The 19,456-nt window shown below is 42.2% G+C and overlaps 1 protein-coding gene across 2 annotated transcripts in view; it reads right to left on the reverse strand.

Moving 5' to 3' along the window:
• The window catches only part of MGAT5 (alpha-1,6-mannosylglycoprotein 6-beta-N-acetylglucosaminyltransferase), a 167,442-nt gene extending 151,173 nt beyond the window's left edge, over positions 1–16,269 (reverse strand). For both annotated transcript variants that reach the window (XM_042462228.1, XM_042462220.1), the window contains exon 1: positions 15,881–16,269. The gene's annotated coding sequence lies outside the window, so the exon portion shown is untranslated. The remainder of the gene's footprint in view (positions 1–15,880) is intronic.
• Between the last annotated feature and the right edge of the window lie 3,187 nt (positions 16,270–19,456).

Below are 19,456 nucleotides of genomic sequence, written 5' to 3' on the forward strand. Positions count from 1 at the left end.
ACAACAACAACCAGAGAAGAATATTTTCTTCACCTTGCCTTGAAGTCACAGCATACAAGGGAAATAAGAGTCAAATGTCACTTTAGTTAAGTATTATGGAGAAGAAATAGTTGTCTTTGAAGATCATGGAAGATCATTTTTCTTTCTGGAGTCTTTGAAAATGCGGTTAAACTTAGCACACAATTTTCATACTATGAGTTTTCTTTTAAAATATAGTATCTTACCTCTGTTTCTGCATAGAAACCAAATTATGGCTTGAAGCACTATGTTATACATGTCTACCCAGAGACAAGTCCTATTGAAATCACCAGGACTTGTTTTCAGGTAACAGTGGATCTAGGATCAGAGGCTGAATTTTTCTCATCTGGTAAGATATGAGAATTCTGTTATTCTCACTTGTTTCCAAAATAACAGTACTGACAATTATCTGTTCTCAAGAACTCACGAAGGGGTGCTAAATATGTTATATTTGGCAAAGTTGGGTATAATTTATAGAAGAAATGATGCTGTCATGGCCAGCCAAGATCAGCTCTCGGAGGATGAGCCTTTTTCAGAGCAAGAGCTGATTGAGGCTACACCAGGTGGCAATCCTGCTCTGCCAGGTCCCAGCTGTGCTCTCCCAGCCCCAGAGGAGGAGACCCAACCAGGTCCTAGTGCTAGAGAGGGGCCTCCTATGGTGCAACAGCCTAGTTGTGACTCTGGGGGGAAGCTTGCCTGGAAGTGCCTACGTTCAAAGAGAGAAGGGCTGAGAGTGCTTGCAGGCGCAAATCCAAGAGGATTGCAGAGAGGCAATCAGCCAACCAGCCTCAGGTGGCACGGGGGAGAGTTTCCCTTACTTAAACTGTTGAGACACCTTCACTGTTGGTCAGAGTTTATTGCATGATTCCTTGGTGTGATTGCTGCTAGCACTGGCTTTTTGTATCTTGATTCCTTGTTGCTTTGACCTCAGACCGGACCCTTGTTATCTTCTGGCTGCTTTGACCACTCTGATTCCCAGTATCCTGATTTTGGCTTGGCTTTTGGATTGCTTTGACTTCTGGTATCCTGACCTTGGCTTGACTTCTTGGACTGCTTTCACGCTGAATCCTTGCAAGGTCTGTGTTTTGCATCCACTTGCTGGGCTGAGCCATTCTTATTGGTGTGTGTCTGTGAGTGCTGGCTGCAGTCCAGGACAGATGCAAACATCTGGTTACTGATAAAGAACCAAATTGCTCCATACTTGTCATGTTTATATATGGCATCCACTATTTTAACTATTTTTAACTATTTTAACTCTTTTGGCAAATGAGTACATATGGATGTGGTGGTTTAGTGGTTAAAATGTCAATTTGGATGAATGGAAGATCAGAAGGTCTGGCAGTTAGAGGCCCAAGGGCTGCATGATGGGGTGAGCTCCTGTCACTAGTCCTAGCTTCTACCAACCTAGCAGTCTGAAAGCATGTAAATGCAAGTAGATAAATAGGGACCAATTAAGAGGGAAGGTAAACAGCATTCAGTGCAGTCATGCTGGCCACATGACTGCTGGAATAGTCTTTGGACAATGCTGGCTCTTCAGCTTTTTCCCTTTACATATGGACTAAAAGGTTCAATGTTATCCATACTTTCCTTTTAGCAATTTATTCTAAACATGTATGCTCGAAGATGCTAGGAAGCTGCAGTTTGGGGGAAAGAGCAAGATATAAATAAATAAATATGACCCCTTGTTTCCCTCTTTTGTGCATACACTTTGAACATAACTTTGAATTTTAATTTATGTGTCTCTGTGAATGAACAATAAGGCTTGAAACATCTTTGAAAGATAAGGTAGTCACATGTTGCAAAAGGAGCAGTATCAGAAACATTTCCTTATGAGTGAATCAATACAGCATTAACGAAAAAGGGTGCAACAATATATACCACATACTGAACAATTAAATCCCTGCTTTTAGTCCTTTAAGTACCTCTTAGCTAAGCACTAAGGATATTCTAGAATTCACTATCAGTCAATGCCTCTGTTATGTTTTTTCCTATGTGATATTTATTAGGTTGCTGCCATGTTTTTCTTGGCACTGAGGCAGCTGAACTTTATTGAACAAGCAGGACGATTTTAAAAAAATATAGGGGGTAAGAAGAAAGGGTGTTTTCTTGGTAGAAACTGGGAGCTTGATGCAGTTCACAGGGTGAGATTAGAGCTGTGGTAAAAATTGGTTGACATTTTCCCATCCCAGCTTTGCACTAGTTTTACTATTATTGAGTGTCAGTGACTGGGCTGTGTAATGTTAGCTGCACATTGAGATGAGGCCCAGTCATTTAGGGGATAATAACTGGTTTACAAGGAGGTGCTATTTTTAACCATGGTTGATGTTGGCAGTAGGTCACTACAGAAAGTAAATATATTAAAAAATGTTTCCATTTTGGTCACTACTCTGGGAAACGCCTAATTGAATTCTAATCCCCAAACCTGAATTGTACTGGATTTGTGTGTTTGGGGTCTAGATAATGTTTTCTAGGCATTTAGTACCACTTTGATGGATTTTACTGAATCAATACTGATATTTTTTTATTGGTTTCATGTTGTGTCTTCTTTATGATAGTGTTTAATTATATAAATCTATTCTTAATTATACAAACTCCTCCATCAATTTTTAAAAGTCTATTACTGATTTTCTCTCTCTGCTTTCCAGTATTTCCTCAGGCTGCTTGCTGCTACCTGTGAGAACTGCATCCCCTACAAGCTTGTTAGTTGCAGTTTATCTTTACAATTATACATTCTTTTTCCTATACCATGTTTGCAAAGGGGGGGAGGGAATCGTAAGCATTTAGAGTTCTACATATATATGCCTACATCCTATAACTTTCCCCTTTGTTTATAACAATTAAGGGAAACAAAAATCTTAATCTAGTACCAGTTAGTGAACTGAGAAAGTAGCACACTAGAAAAAACTGGCAGCACAACTATCCACACAATAGTGTCCCACCACAAACCCACAAGAATCCCTAGTGATAGGAACAGAGCAGATGAGTTGATTCTTCAGTTTCAAAGCATCATTTTAAATTGTAAAGACTCCTACAGAACAAGTAGCAGCAAGCAGCTGTAACTCTGTGACTGTTGCAACAGTGGAATGTGTCTGAAATCAGCTTCCTCTTCATTGTGATCCAGATATAGGAATGAAATCAGCACTACTCGATCATGTTACTTCATTGTAAAAATTCTGGCAACTTTACAACATTCTCAAGGCTCCATGAAATTATCTGGCATCAGAAGAACCATCAGCTACACATTTTGGATAGTGTTAACGTGATCTCTGAATCCCATGCTACATCTGAAAAACACTGCTGAGGAATTAAGACATAATAGACACAGAGACAACAGAATATTTTTAAAGCTCATTTAAATAAATGTTTGATAACATTTTGGTTAGAATATGTTCATTACATTATAGTTGACACTTTATCTACAGGTGCCTTATCCATAGATTCAAGCATCCACAGCTTGAAAATATATATAAAAAATTAAATTTGAAAGAGCAAACCTTGATTTTGCCATTTTATATAAAGGATGCCATTTTATACAAGGGACACCATTTTACTGTGCCACTGTATTTAAAGGGACTTGAGCATCCCTGGATTTTGGTATCCATGGCGGTCCTGGAACCAAACCCAAGCAGATATCAAGGGCCCCCTGTACTATCTGCAGGTGTCATAGTGGACCTATCAGTCCCACTCAGCATGGCTAATGGGAAGGGGACACAGAAGATCATAACATATGGAAGACCAATGGTTCCTAACTCTTGCACTGCCAGTTTATGATGACCCCATGAATTTCACAGGGTTTTCTTAGGCAAGGAATCCTCAGAGGTGATTTTGCCAGTTCCTTCTTTTGAATTATAGTCTCCAGCACCTGCTTTTCCTTGGCAGTCTGCCATCCAAGTACTAACAAAGGCTGGCCCTGCTTAGTTTCCAGGATCAGAGAGGATCTGGTACCATTAGGGTATTTATGCCCCTCTATTTACTCTATATATACCGTTGCACTTTGCATTCCCACTTCCATCTCTACTTCATTTGTATGTGTTCCATTTATGTGTAGGCATTCTTTGCCATTAGACATTTAGTAGTTATATTTAGTTTTTCCAGCATTTATTTTTCTATTTTGAAAAGTTATTTTTTCATGCTGAAGCAAAGTTCCTCCTGACTGGGAGGTATCCTGAAAACCTTGGTTTAGATAGCCTATAAGTAATTGTAATGAGGATAATAAGCCACCACAAAAGGGCCGTCTGTTTCACCCCATAGTAGCCTTCACCTCACCACAAAATAATTCTAGGAGTATAAACCAGCATCATTACTCCATACGCACAACTTTTTGGACATGTGAAAAACTAAAATCATGATATTGATAAAAAACTATTCAGAAGTACTGGGTTCTAACCTAGTGTCAACAAGGAAACAAGTGTATTGCCATTCTTAGGAAAGTCTGTAGTAAGAGCTACAAAACCTGTAACTGCAATACTGGGCAGCCATTTATATCAAGTTCTCTCTGTTTCCATAAACAGAATAATTACAAGGCATATTTCAAATATTCCATCTATTTATAATGTGCTCTGAATGTTCATGTGACGTGGAATAGGATGTGTTTGAGTTCAGTTACTGCACTGTAACAGTCTCTCAGACAATTCTGTAGCTAGTTTCATTAGTCCTTAATAGATTTTTCTGGAAGTGGGAAGGGGGGCAACGACAGAAATAACATACTTCTCCTACAAGACTTTTTTTTTTTAAATGAAGACTCAGGATGCATTACAACTCAACTATAAGCTAACTTGAAGAATCGAGAAGAGCTGAAATGTCATATAATAATGCCTGTATAACCTGGAAACATCACCCAACTTTCTGCTGTGCTTTCTGCAGCCTTTTTAGTCACCAACGCGCTTGTACAAAGTGCGGGATGAGTCTTTCCTGAATCTTCGTTCGCAAAGCAAAGCCAGAGAGAGATAACCAAATTACACTGTCCCATAAGGATAAAAAATACACAGAACACTAAAACTGAACCACAGAATTCAGGAATTAAAATCACAATGTCTACCTATAAAGTCTGTTGGTTAAAAAATGTAGGCCCACTAAAAGGATGCAAAAATGTGTGCCATTTTGAGACCTTCATCTTAACCAATAAAGATCTTACAAAAAGGAAGAAAGGAGGAGAAATAACCACTAGGAATTCTGGGATCAAGACAGACATAGGAGTGTGATCTTTTATTTCTGAAATTATAAAACCAACCATAAGCTCGGAACTTTGTCCTGGTTAAAGCACCCAGGTTCCTTTATCAGCTGAAAACAAAGAAAAACTGGGTAGCGGTTTCACCCCCAACAAAAAACAGTTTTTTGTAACATATTGCCTGATGGAGAGATCTGGTCATACCCCAAAGTTTAAACATGCATTTGTGTCCCGCTGGTGGTACTAATAAAGGTACCATAAAATATGAATTTTGCAACCTACAATAGCAAGTATTTGATTTAGCAGGAAGGATTAACAGCATGGAAGGCTACTAGTGAACAGGGAAACCACATTCTTCATTACACGGGGAAAAGGTTACACCTCTTCTTTCACACCAGCAATACTAGTCAGAATTGATGTTTCTCTGCTAATATAATAACACAACTTTTTAAAATTTCTGTCGTGGGGGCACTGCATTGGCCCTAATCATCACACACTTAAGATTGCACAGGCACTAACCCCCAAAGGCTGTTCATTTCTGTCCCAAATGCAAAGATCTCACCACAGAATAGTAGTTAACAGCACACATGGCTCCTTCCAGCCAAAACATCCTAAAGGGACAGGATCCCATCTGATCTTGGAAGCTAAACAGGTTTAGTCCTGGTTAGTTCTTAGATGGGAGAATGCCCAAGACTACAAGGTGCTATAGGCTATATTTCAGAGGAAGGAATTGATAAAACCACCTCTGAATATTCTTAGTTTAAGAAAACCTTATTAAACTCATTGGGTTGCCATAGTTTACAGCTGACTTGAAGGTATATAATACACATTGTTTTTGAATGGAGAAGCCTTAGATGAACCTGAGATTGCTCCAACTTGATTATTTTTAACATGAGACAATTTGATCTTTGGTTTGTGTACTTCCTTATGATGGGAGGAGCCATGTCACTGCAAAACAAGCAACCAAGAATACTTAAAAATTCCTTACAAAGTAATCACTTGGTAGCAAGGCAGTTTAAGAATAGGTACTATCCCTTCACTGATCCACTACTCAACATGGAATAGTAAAACCAGCACTATCAATATACCATCACTGATGATCAGACAACCTTGGAAGTCAGTGTCACATATATACTTGCTATCTGAATTAACTAATGGAAATGGACATAGCACATTTCACCACTACTGACAGTATCAAAACATTCTTGCGCGCGCGCACACACGTTATAATTATAGGTTTTAAGTACAGTGGTTGTCTTTTGCTTGTGCTATCCTGCTTGCAGTTCTGAGTCAGGTTAGACTCCAGGCCAGCGTGGGTGGTTGTTCACATGCCTGCCTGGTCGCCATGGCCAATGGATCCATCCACCCAGCAAACTCCAATATAAACAGATGGTCTTTTGAGCCCATGTTAAGGCCCCTTTGGGCCAGGGTCAATCCAGGACTGCTGAATCAGCATCCAGAGTGGCTGATCCTGGCCCAAGACTAATGCCCTGCATTGCCCTTATGATGCCAGGCTGGGATGAATACGAGACTTTTGGCCCATAGGTGCAGTACCTTAGCCTCAAAAAATTAGACTGTGTGGACTAATACTTACTTGACTACATTTGTAAAGAAAAACTCCAAAGTAAGCATTATAGATAGGACTCTAGAATGACAACCTCCCATGCTAGTCTTCAAACGGGCCTCAGTTCTCAAGGAAACAGTGAGATTAAGCAAATGCTCATTCATTCGGTAATACTCCAGCATGCTACTGCAACTCAACACTTCCTCTTGATTGCCACCCAAATATATTTGATATCATTCTGAATGGCCAGTTCATGTAGCTGCTGCCCATACTAGCATCGGCAACCACATAAGTCAGGTAAGGGATGCCATTAACAGAATACCCCCACACTATTATTTATTAATTTCATTTGATTGCATTTTATTTATATCCCACCTGTCTCTCAAAACGGGACCCAAAGCAACTTACAATGTAAGCTAAAACAAAATGACTGAAACAGTATGTTATACAGAAAAGGCAATAATCAATCCAATTAAAACATTTCTTTTAAAATACTAATCGAAAACAATTGTTTTAATGATATTTAATTGTTTTAATGATATTTTACTATGGTATAGTCAGGGGGAGGGAATAATAGAATGTATTTTAATGTATGATATATTTTATACTGTATTTTATTTGATGTTATAAGCCACCTCGATCTTGCAGGAGAGGTGGGGGAAAATAAATAAATAAATAAATAATAATATCCTACCTTGATACATCTATAACATTATAGCCATGCTAAATAAAAATGCCACCAAACTACCAGTTATTTCACTCATATCTCAGTCTCATCTGTGTAGCTGTGGTGAAACCACCAAAAGAAAAAAATAAGAAAAAATTAGCATGAACATTTGCCTGTACTACTCATATCACTGAAGTTATACATTAAGGAAATCATTATGATTGCAATCATGTAACTCAGTCTCGCCATAATTATTTCTAACTGCATCAGCAAAACCTCATTGTCATACTATCAGTCAGTTTGGGAATCATACTTCTATGACACTGAAATGTTTCTGCTATACTGAAAACCTTAAATAAAATGTCCACAAACTTTGTGGTCAGAATAAGGTATCATATCACTGATCCCATCAACATTGTAGGTTAGAATTTAACATGGATTAAACTATAGATGCTAGCAGCTCTACTTCAAATTTCTCTCATAATTGGGCTCATGGTAGCTCACAATGAAATGGGGCAGATAAGAACCTGGGGAAACCCTTAAACATTAAAACAATTAAACAAATTGTATTAAAACAAACCAATATCAGTGGCTGTAGCTGACTTAGTGTAAGGCAGCTTCCTATACCCACCCATCCTTTGAACTAATGTTTTCTCTCATTACATCATGGCATCTTCCAGAACTCTAAAGGTCTATAATGCCACAACTTTGGAAGGAAAGGTACCTTCCCTGCCATCAAGCTTTTGTCAAAGGTTCGAAAGTTTTTTCAAATGACCTTTAGCTGGTGTTGTAGTATGACAATTCTTTTCATTTTTGTTACTTGTAACTGGTTTTCAGGTGTAGTATTTTAAAGGCTTTAAGACCTTGGGGGAGGTAGCCTAAAATGTTGCAAATACAGTAGCTCACATTACAGATCAGCAAAGGTTCTTGCCTTAAAAGCAACTGCATATGGATTGCTACCAACATTTTATTTAAACATTAAGGATGCACAAAACTGATCCTGCCAGAAAGAAAATAACTCTAAGGCACAGAGCACTAACTTGCCAAATGTGACTCAGTCTTTTACTCTGGGCCTGTAATTCCAGTAGCAAGTATTTCTATCCTGTTAGGTTGATAACACCCATGTCATCCTTATTAAAATGTTTCAGACTCTTCCCAATTTATCTTTAATCTTTTCTCTAATTGAATGAAGTCTTGGCAGAGAAGGCATACTGAAATAGAGAAAACATTGTACAGCTAAGACAAACAAGAAAACAAGCAAATTATTTATGTCGCTGGAAAATTCAAGGAGAAAAGGAGGCATAGTACTAAGAATTGCAGCTTTCTGGTTTTGAAAATATGTTACCAGCACTTAACATTTTGTAGAAGATCCTTACACTTGTCCCTCCACATTTGCAGTTTTGATTATTCACAGATTGTATTAATATGTTCTTTCTAGGAATATCTAGGTCCTCCAGCGCAATTCTATGGTCAACCTTAACTAAATGTCACACTGAAGGACCTAGAGATTCCTGGAGAGAACACTCTCCTAGGCATTTGTTGCTTCTCCAGCACAATTCTATGGTCAATGTCTGGCAGATGTTGGCCAGAGTTGCACTGGAGGATCTAGCGATTCCTAGAGAGGTGTTCTCTCTGGTAAAAACATAGGACTTGCATTCAGGGTGCATGTGAACAACAAGGATTCAACTCAAACTCATTCCACATTATTTTCACCATTTGAATAGCTCCCAAGAGTTTTTTCAATTGTTGTTCCTAGGCTGTGGAATGTGTCTTCAATGAGCTGCTAGGTGGCTACTTCTGTGCTTATCTTAAACCAGCAGGCAAAGAATATTTACTGTATTTCCAAAAGCTTTCAGTTACTAATTGCTGAGGAAGGGTTTTTAAAAAATTGAGTGTTTTACTCCCCACCCTTCTGCTATTTTCAATGCTTTTACACTGTTCTCAATCCAATATCAGAAAGTAATATAAAATCATAAAACAATTATCTTTTAAAACTATTCTTCGCTGTTGTAAGCAATTTGTTTTTAGCTATATCTTTTTATGTCGTCAAGCTGTCTTGTTCCTGCACTGAGAAAAAAGCAGGATATTCAACAATAAATAAGCAAGTCAACTGTCTATATGTTTTCTGTTCAGTTCAGGAATTTAGTCTGCAGTAAGCAGCCTTAATAGCCAGAATATAAACTACTCCTTTCTCTCCTACCAAAACATTAGGTTTCTAGAACACATGGCTGTGCAAGTTCCAAAGGTAGTCATGCCAGTCTATTACTTACTGACACATACAAACCCCAGCAAAGAATTTTGTAGCACTAAAAAGTCTAGACATGTGAATTGTGTTTGCAATATTTGTGTGAGATAAGCATTGATTCCAATGCAGTTATTTCAGCAGCAAACTACAAATTATAGGAAGACTGTCAAATGGGTCAGCGGGGGATTAGACCTTCCAGCAATATAATGAGGGGGAAAATGTTTTCGTCAAGTTGTATTGAATGGTTGGGTGTGGCATAGTATTAGTGTCACGCGTTTGTGGAAGGGATTGCTACAAATACATATAACTTCCTCTCCAATCTTGAACCCCTTTCTTGTTGCCAATGGGTACCAAATGGTTCTGACCCTCCTTAGCTACTAGAAACAATTGAGGATCCTTTGGTCTTAACACTCAATCAACTCCCCCCTTCCAGCCAGGTCATATCATTTATTAACATTAGCATCTGGTGAATCATATGCAAAAAATATAAAATCAGGCAAACATGCAAATAATGGCAACTGAAAGCATTACTTCTGGGTCCTCTTGATTAAATGTGGGACCTTTTCGATGTTAAGAATTTGTTCTGCTACTAAGCTATGGCCTTTCTCCCAGAAGACATGGAAAAGCGAACAGGGGTTTACTGACACCCATACTTTGTCCATGAGAACTGTAGGTATCTGGCCAACTGCCAGGAAAAACAAAATGCTATGTTAGTTGAAATGTGAAGTCGAGGACTTTCACGGCCAGAATCCATACATTTTTTGGTGATGTTTTTGGGTATGTGGCCATGTCCTGGAAGAGTTTATGAATACATTATCTGGAGATGCAAGCCACAGATACTAATGAAACATCAGGAATAAACTCTTCCAGAACACAGTCACATAGCCTGAAAACTGCACAAAAAACTTAGTTGAAATGGTTCTTTTCTACCAACAAAGATCTAAAAATTGAACATTACCACAACAAGACAAGGAAGGAAACCATGCAAATCCATAGACTCAGGCTGCATGCAACAATGCCACTCATGCCTGTAGTTTGTGTGCTGAACAAACCTGACTATTGTAAGGAGTATCTGAACACTTTAAAAAAACAACAACATTATTTTGCACTATATAAGCATGCAGCATTTTCATAAATGTTTGAATGAATACACATCAGGTCATAAACCAAGAAGGCAGAGATGACTACAGATGGGCCTAAGTAATAAGACACAGGTTGTCAACACGTTCTTAAGCAACAAAGAAGAGGGCAGTCCCAATATGTTGCTTTCACAAAGCGCAGATCAAACACATTGCACTGTGTATCATTATAATCAGAGTGAATTTCTCTATCAGCTCCAAGGAGAGATAGATCATACCCCTCAGGTTATTTTTGCAATTAATTATATTTAACATATTAACTCACAACACATTTCCACCACAGAAAAACAAGAATCGTAACTACAGGAATAGCTTGGCGGTTACTCTCTAAGTCAACTACATCATTTCTGCAAACACAGGTCTTTGCCGACTTACTCTAGTCAAGCTTAAAGCACCAGCATAATTTTAATTTTTTTTTATACATTTAAGGTCACAGTTCTGGGCAACAAACAACTTACTATGGAAGGGTGAGTATTCACAGGGAAAGAAAACAGGCAACGAGAAGATATGTGGGATTCAGAGGCAGTGTACTTTTGAACTGGAGCATCAAAATGGAACATTAACCTGTGACAACTTTAGGATACTGCATATTATAAACGGGCTGCTAACAAAGATTCTATGGGCAATAAATTCTATGTAAAGTGCCTGGAAGACAACAGCTAAAATTTTGAATCCTAAGATCTTTACATTATTTATTGCTAATCTTTAACAGTTTTTTACATAATATTATTTTACATTCCATTTACTGTATATAAAATTTTAGTTTAAAAATTTGACCCCAAAAGCGTGTGTTGATTTAGCCACGTGTCAGTGTAAGTACTGTATTTTAACTCTTATCAAAAAAGGAACTATCCGCTTCTCTGAATCAAGTGGCAAAAGGTGAGAGCCCATCCCAGGAGAACCTGAAAGAAGCACTGGCCCACTATACTCTCACCACCACAGTGCCATTTCTGATGGATGAAAAATGGTGTTTTCATTCTTTTTGACATGTGTGCATTTTCTTAGCCCCGCCAATGCCTGGTTGCTCCCAACACATTTCCAGCCTTGATTTACTGAAGTTTCCTCCTCATCCATCCAGCCTTTAGGGTGAGCATCAAATTTGTAAGTTCTTTGGCATTGTTTTCCTATGCTTCATCCTTTACATGCTTTGTTACATGCCCCTAAGTATTACCCTCAACTTATTCATGGGTCATATCATAATCCATAATTTTGGCCACAAAACCTGCCCTCGACTTATACATAAGGTTGGTTTATATATAGGATACTTCATTTCCCTTAACACATATATACATAATTGATATAGATTAGGAAGTAGAAAAGAGACAGGATGTAATACATGAGATACAAAAACATAAAATACAAAAACCTATACTGGTTGCCATTTTGCTTTACATGGGAAATCATGACACCTGCTGACCTTGGGGAGAAATGTATATATACAAGGAAAATAAGCTTCAGCATAAATTGCAGTATGACATACAGTTCAGAGAATCTACACACACAGCCCAAAATTCATAACCTTGGCATACTGAATACCAAACACCTCTCCTAAAGTCACAAACATTTGTGAATAATAAAGCATTCATACTCCTTTGAAGTGAAAAGAAACTTAAATACAGAAATCAGTCAGTAACACAAAGCACTTCCTGATTTCCACCCCAAAACAAAATTTCTGAGCACAGTTCTTACATACACAGGAATGAATCCTTTGGCAATTACTATGAAAACACAACTATCCATCATTATCTTTTACTGTGAGTACACCTATCCTCCCTGCATTGTTTACTGCCATCTCTTGCTGTGTTATATCTGAATTACACTGTGGAACGGACCCATTTTCCTGCTCTTTTCAGGTCTGTATAAAATTATCATTTATATTAAATGGGGGATGACAATATGCAACGCTAGGCTTGGGAATTTTAATGCCAACATTTCACACTCTGTCCTTGTCGTATTTAAAAGAAGGGTGCTACATAGTCACCTTCGATGTGGCACCACAATCAATTCACTAGCCACAAGAAAGACAGAGAGAGTAACCTTACAGTTCAGGCATGGCATTCTCAGGTTGGAGAAGCCAAACATTTCCAAAGCCCTTTTCAACTCTTGGGGGAAGAAAGAAGACATCAGAGCCTGATATCATCCTCCATTTCCCTCCTCATTTTAAGCTACTGTCCACTACTGTTCAAACTAGCAATCAGAACAGAACTAGCTTAGACCAGGGGCTGGGCAACATGTAGTCCTCCAAATGTTTTTGGCCAGGACTCACATCATCCCCAGCCAGAATTATCAGTGATGGTGGGTTATGAGAACTGTAACACAAAAAACCTGGAAAGCCAAGGTTACCTCTCCCCTTGTCTTGGTGGCACAGCTGGAAACTAGGAATGTGTTGGATCCCTCACCTGCTGTACTGACAACATGTCCCTGCTTCTTACCCCCTCCACTCCAAGCGCACATGGAGAACCCTCTATGGTAAGGGTCGAATTCAACTTTAGAGAAGTTCACGGGATGGGAGGGGACAAGAGCAAAGGGAAAAGGGCTGGAGTGGAAATACCATCATATTTTAGATTAAAACCCTTGCTGAAACTATAAAGAGAGGCGATATAACTGTTTAGATATTATAACCATCAAACAGGAGGTGTGGGTGCTTTGTGAAGCCTTTGCCTCTTCCAAGACGTGACACCATCACACATACAAGCAAATCTACCCTTGAACTGATTCCTGAAACATAAACAAATGATAATCCTGTTGTTGCTATTATGTGTCTTTGTTGTTTCCCATTTATGGTGGCCTTAAGGTGAACCTATCATAGGGTTTTCTTGGCAAAATTTGTTCAGATGGAGTTTGTATTTCCCTTCTTCTGAGGCTGAGAGTGTGCGACATGTAAGGTCAACCAGTGGTTTTCCATGGCTGAGCAGGGGTTCAAACGCTGATGTCCAGAGTCTGGAACCTACAACACTGAAATCTACAACACTACACTGGAATCAGACTATTTGGAAGACCAAATTATACCATGTAAGCTGTATAGGCTTTGTGATCTTCAGGGAGGCCTTTCTCTTCCTAATCTCACTCTCAGATGAGGACTAGTGGAAATATGAGAAGGGGCTTTTTTCAGTGGCTGGAAGACCTGCCAAATGAAGCTAGGTTTGCAGTGTCTCAGCAGGCAAGCAAAGGTTTTTGAAAACACTCTAGCCAGCCTTCATTAGTTGGACTGCTGTTGAAGTGGGCCAGTTGGGTGCTGGCTACATTCTGTATCATTTGGTTTGCAGTTTGTATTTTTATGTTTTAAGGTATTTTTAATATAATGTTAAAGGTTGGTGTTTTATTATCAATTAAAGGCACTATTATTACTTTGTTCCCCAGGGGAGAGTCTGTGTGTGTGTGTGCGTGTTTACAAAAGACCTCTGCACACATCTCCAGTACCAATGCCTTGATGGGAAAAAGGTGTATACATGTATAAAAGTCACCTAGACCCTGACAGCTCTATTACAGGTAAGGCAAGCACCAGAGTACATGCGGCCTCAAAGGGATGATTTCACAGCGTCAGGGGACCAACCTTTCCACACTGATGCCTTCCAGACACACTATCAAAGTGGGGGGGGGGGGGGGGGGAGAAATCACAGTTTTTTGTATCTGATGTATTATTAGATCTTGTCTCTTTTCTGCTCCCTAATCTAAGTCAACTATACTTATATATGTGTTATGGGAAATGTAGTATCCCATATATGTCAAAGCAAGCCAGTGCAACTGATGGTACTATGAGGGAAAACTGGGAAGAAACACCAGATTCCTGGGAGGAAGGGCCTGAGGCCAATGGTGACAAAAAGTGCCGGAATGAATAGTTAACACAATGATACACAGGAGAAACCCTCTGGTGCCACAACAAGCAACCATGGGGGGGGGGGCGCTGGGATATAATATTGTAGGCAGATGTTTTAACTTGCTGTTTGCCACTTCGATTGTTGTATTGCAGAAAAGTGGGATACAAATTAAAGTGTTATTTATTATTTTATGACCATTCTCAAGAATTGCAGAGCATGGAGCCCCACCACTTAAAGCGGTGTCAAAACGATTATTTCTCCAGTGTGGAGGCAGCCAGGGATTCTCCCTGACACACAAAAAACAACACAACCGCAGCCTCCCCTCGGGAGCACGAGGAAGGAGCCTGCCAAGGCCTTCTCTCCCTCGGGACCTGCCCAGCCTGGGAGCGAAAACAAGCCCGGGGCTTTTTCAGGGAAAGCAGGAAGAACAAGCTGCCTGGAAAGGCCACAACTGAGGAGGGCAAAGGAAGAGGCAGGGGCAAGGAAGGCGCCCTCCTCCCTCGGACTCTCCTCAGGGCAGAGGAGGAAGAAGAAGAAGCCGGAGAGGGCCTCCAGCACCTGGCCCCCAGGAAAAGGAGGGCTGCCTTTGATGGCAGGAAGGAGGCAGGCAGGCAGGCAGCTGCGGCAACCTGTTCAGCCGCCTCTCAGGGCCGGGCAAGAGGGGGAAGCAGGCACCAGAGGCGGGGGGGGGGTCTTCAGGTCCCTTCCCACTTGGCCAGGTTTGGGCAGAGGAGCTTTGCCCCTGAGGCTGAGAGAGTGTGGCCTGGCCAAGGCTGGGGCCCGAGGGAGGGTCCCACTAGACTCCAACTACAGGAAAGAAAGGCGCCTCCTCCCGGGCTCCACATCCAGGGAAACAGCAGCAGAGAGCCACTGGGTAAAGCAGGAGCCCCCCAAGAAGTAGAAGGCGATAAAGCAAGGAGAGGGAGGCCCTGGGGGGGACAGGACCTCTTCTGGGGGGCAGTCTGTCTCCGTTTCTGCCTCCCTTCCTTCTCCCCGTCAAAGCCAAGGAGAAAAGCCTCCCATTCTGACCAGGAGGCGAAGAGGAGCAAGCAGGGGCACGTTTCCTGGGGAAAGGGACGGGGTCCCTTCCTTCCTCCCCTTCCCCTGCAGCCACCAGCCTCCCTCCCTAGGCTTCCTCTTCCCCAGAGATGCTGCTGCTGCCGCCCTAGGACTCGGTGGGGCAGAAAGAGCCCAAGGGAAGAGGAGGCAAGGCAAGGCGCCCGTGTCTCGGAGGAAGCCCCCAGCCCCGACCGCTCTCTTACCAGCATCTCTTGCGTCGCCGCCGCCGAGTGGCCCCATCCTCCTTGCCCATCCTCCTGCTCCCTCCGAGGGCAAAGGCTGGAGGGGAGGCCGGGGCTGGAACAACCCAGCGAGGAGGAGGAGGAGGAGGAGAAGAAGCAGCAACACCAGCAGCAGCAGCAGCCCGAGCGCAGGGCCAAGCTCGGCACTACTCTCCCTCCCTCCCTCTCCCCGCTCTCCTCTGGCTGCTTCTGGGGGGCTGCCCCCTCCTCGCCCAGCGAAGAGACAGGGAGGGAGCCCTGGCCCTGAGCAAGGAGCCTCTCGCGCAGGAGACGCCCGGCCGGGGAGCGTATAGCAGCAGCAGCAGCCGCCGCCGCCGAGAAGGGAGCAAGCAGGGAGCGTCTCCAAAGTCCCCGCCTGGCAGGGCGCCTGGGCTGCTGCCGCTGCTGCCTGCACACACTCCTCCTCCCCAAAGCCCCGGGCAGGAAAACACTGGCGACGAGGCAGGGGACGTCGCCAAAGTGCAGGCCACGAAGGGGCCTGGCTTCCTCCGAGGCAGAGGCCTTGCGAGGGAAGGGCTCCTCCCTCCCAAAAGGGAAGGAGAGAGTTAAAAGCCCCCCCGCTCTCTCTGTATGGAAAGTAACACGGCCTGAGGAGGAAGCGTCTCTGCAGAGCCTCGGTGGAGTAGTAGTAGTAGTGGTGGTGGTGGTAGTAGTCACGCAGGAGGAGGCCGGGTGTTGTTGCAAAGGCTGCCTCCTCCAGACAGAGCTGCCTCCGCACTGCAGGGATAAGCCGGTTTGACCCCACTTTAACTGCCCTGCCTCAAGGCTAGGAGCATTCTGGAGATTGGAGTTGGTTGAGGCACACAGGTAATGGATAACATTGAATATGAGGACCAATTTAGGCTGCATCCACACTGGAGAAATAACCCGGTTTGGCACCGCTTTAACTCTTTCTGGCTCAAGGCTGTGGAATTCTGGGAGTTGGAGTTTGTTGTGGGCCCCCCACAATATACTCCAGCTCCCAGAATTCCATAGCCTTGAGCCAGAAAGTTAAAAGTGGTGCTAAACCGAGTTATTCCTGCAGTGTGGATGCAGCTCTAGGCTGCTGACCAAAGCAAGCTGAATGCAATCAGGTGAACAAAGGGCTGCCTGCTTTTTTAATATACTGTACTATTTTTTGTATGTTTTGAATCATATGATTTTTTTTAATGTTGTAAGCTGCCCTCAGTCCCAGCCTTGGGAGAAGGGTGGGATATAAATAATAATAATAATAATAATAATAATAATAATAATAATAATAATAGGAGACAGTTAGGCAGGTATTTAGTGGGAAAACCCCCTTCTACACCTAGGGTAGGAATCATACCTGTGACACAGGCAATGAAAGACCTAGAAAAGATCCTATAAGGAGGAAAGTTATAGCACCGAACACTAAAGAGAGCTTTCATGGCCAGCATCCATAGTTTTTTGTGGCGTTTTCAGTTCTAGAACATGGCCACATAGCCCGAAAATCCCACAAAAAATTAAAGAGAGCCATTGCGGTGTATTGGCTTGAGCATAGGCTTGCAACTCTGGAGATCAGGGTTCAAATCCCACCTCAGGCATGTGGAGATGACCTTGGTAAGTCCAGGTCACACTCTCTCAGACTCAGAGGATGGCCATGGCAAACCCCCTCTGAAGAAACTTGCCCAGAAAACTCCACCAGAGGGTCTCCTTAGGCTTGTCATAAGTCGGAAAGGACTTGAAGACGCACAACAACAAAAAGTTAGCTTTGTCCAAGCCATTGTACTCCCCATCACCATGCACTGAAGTGAGAGCTGGACAGTGGAGATGTGGTGTTGGAGAAGAGTGCTGAGGATCCCATGGATGGCCAGAAAGACAAACAAAAGGGTCCCAGGGCAGATCAGGCCTGTCATACCCCTAGAAGCCAAGATGATCAAATTGAAATGCTGCATCATGAATCATTAGAAAAATTAAAAAGTCATGAATGATTAGAAAAGACAATGATGCTAGGAAAGGGGCAGAAGAAGGCCACATGCTAGATGGATGGACTTATCAGAGAGGTCATGGGCATGAATTTGCAGGACCTGAGCAGGGCAATGGAGGACGGGGGGCTTGGAGATGTCTGAGCCACAGGGTCACCATGAGTTGGCGTCAACTCAAGGGCAGTAAACAACAAACACACCCATGGAGGGCTAGATGTCCATCACAAAGCTAAAAAGGAGGGAATTTGGAAGAAAGGTGTGATTTAAACCCCCCCCCCATAGATGGAATCTTTCCCAAGCACACAAACTTGATCCCCATATTCAGTTTCATCCATTACCAGTATGCTGAAGTGTATCGTTCCAACTTGGATGTGGTGAACTGAACTCAGATTTCATTTCCGCCTAAACTCAGAGGCACTTTTCCAGTGCACTCAGTTCACAGAAGTCAGCTGCCACACCAGTCACCCCACGTTGACTAATAGTAGCTAAAAGCCAAGAGAGAACAACACATGCACACAGTGCGACAAAGAAAGTTCAAATACAGGTTGAGCCTTCTTTATCCAAAATGCTTGGGGCCAGAAGTGTTTGGGATGCTGGGTTGGGTGTGTGGTTTTTTTCCCTTCAGATTTTGAAATGCCTGCCTTTGCATATACGCACATAATGAGGCATCATGGAAGTGAGACACAAGTCTAAACTTGAAATTCATTTATGTTTCATATACACCTTATACATGCAGCCTTTATGCAATTTTTCAATAATTTTATGCATGAAAAAAAGTCTGTACATGGAGTCACCAAAACGCAAAGGTGTAATTGTCTCAGCCACCCATGAAACAAAGTTCTGGCTTTTGAAGTATTTTGGAATTTTGGATAAGGGAGAGGCCCAGGATTCCTGAAGGACCGTCTCTCCCCGTACATTCCGCCTCGCACCCTCAGAACATCTGGGCAGCAACTCCTGAAGGTGCCTGGGGCAAGGTTGGCCGCTACGGCCAGAAGATCCTTTTCCACAGCTGCCCCAGCCCTTTGGAACACGCTGCCCATAGAGCTCCGCTCATCTACCACCCTGGCCCAATTTAGGAAGGGACTTAAAACCTTCCTATTTAATCAGGCATTCCCCATCTAAACATCCTGTGGGCCTCCCTCCTCTCTCGTGGCCGTGAGGTTGGGCTAAGGGGTCTTTTATTGTTTTTATGTACTGTTGTTGTTTTAATCTGTTTTTAAATTGTATACTGTTGCACTAAGGTGCATTTTGTAAGCCGCCCTGATCTATTTGGAAGGGCGGGGTATAAATAAAATTTTATTATTATTATTATTATTCCAAGAAGATGGGGGGGGGGTTTGTGGGTGTCATGTCAACTAAAAAAGCCAATGTGATTCTAGGCTGCAACAATAGAAGTATAATGTCAAGACTTAGGGAAATACAGTGCGCCCACTCCATACACTGGTGCACCATACGCAGCTTCCACTTTATGAGGAAGCTGCACTGCAATTAAATGAATGGGGTGTGTTCCTGTGCTGCGTGCCCCCCCTGCCGCCACAAGCACAAGCCCCATTCAATAGAATGGGGCGTGTGCTTACACGGAATTTGCCTTATGTGGGGGAGTCCGGAACGG

The sequence above is a fragment of the Sceloporus undulatus genome, chromosome 1 (genome assembly GCF_019175285.1).
Source record: "Sceloporus undulatus isolate JIND9_A2432 ecotype Alabama chromosome 1, SceUnd_v1.1, whole genome shotgun sequence".
Taxonomy (NCBI): Eukaryota; Metazoa; Chordata; class Lepidosauria; order Squamata; family Phrynosomatidae; genus Sceloporus; species Sceloporus undulatus.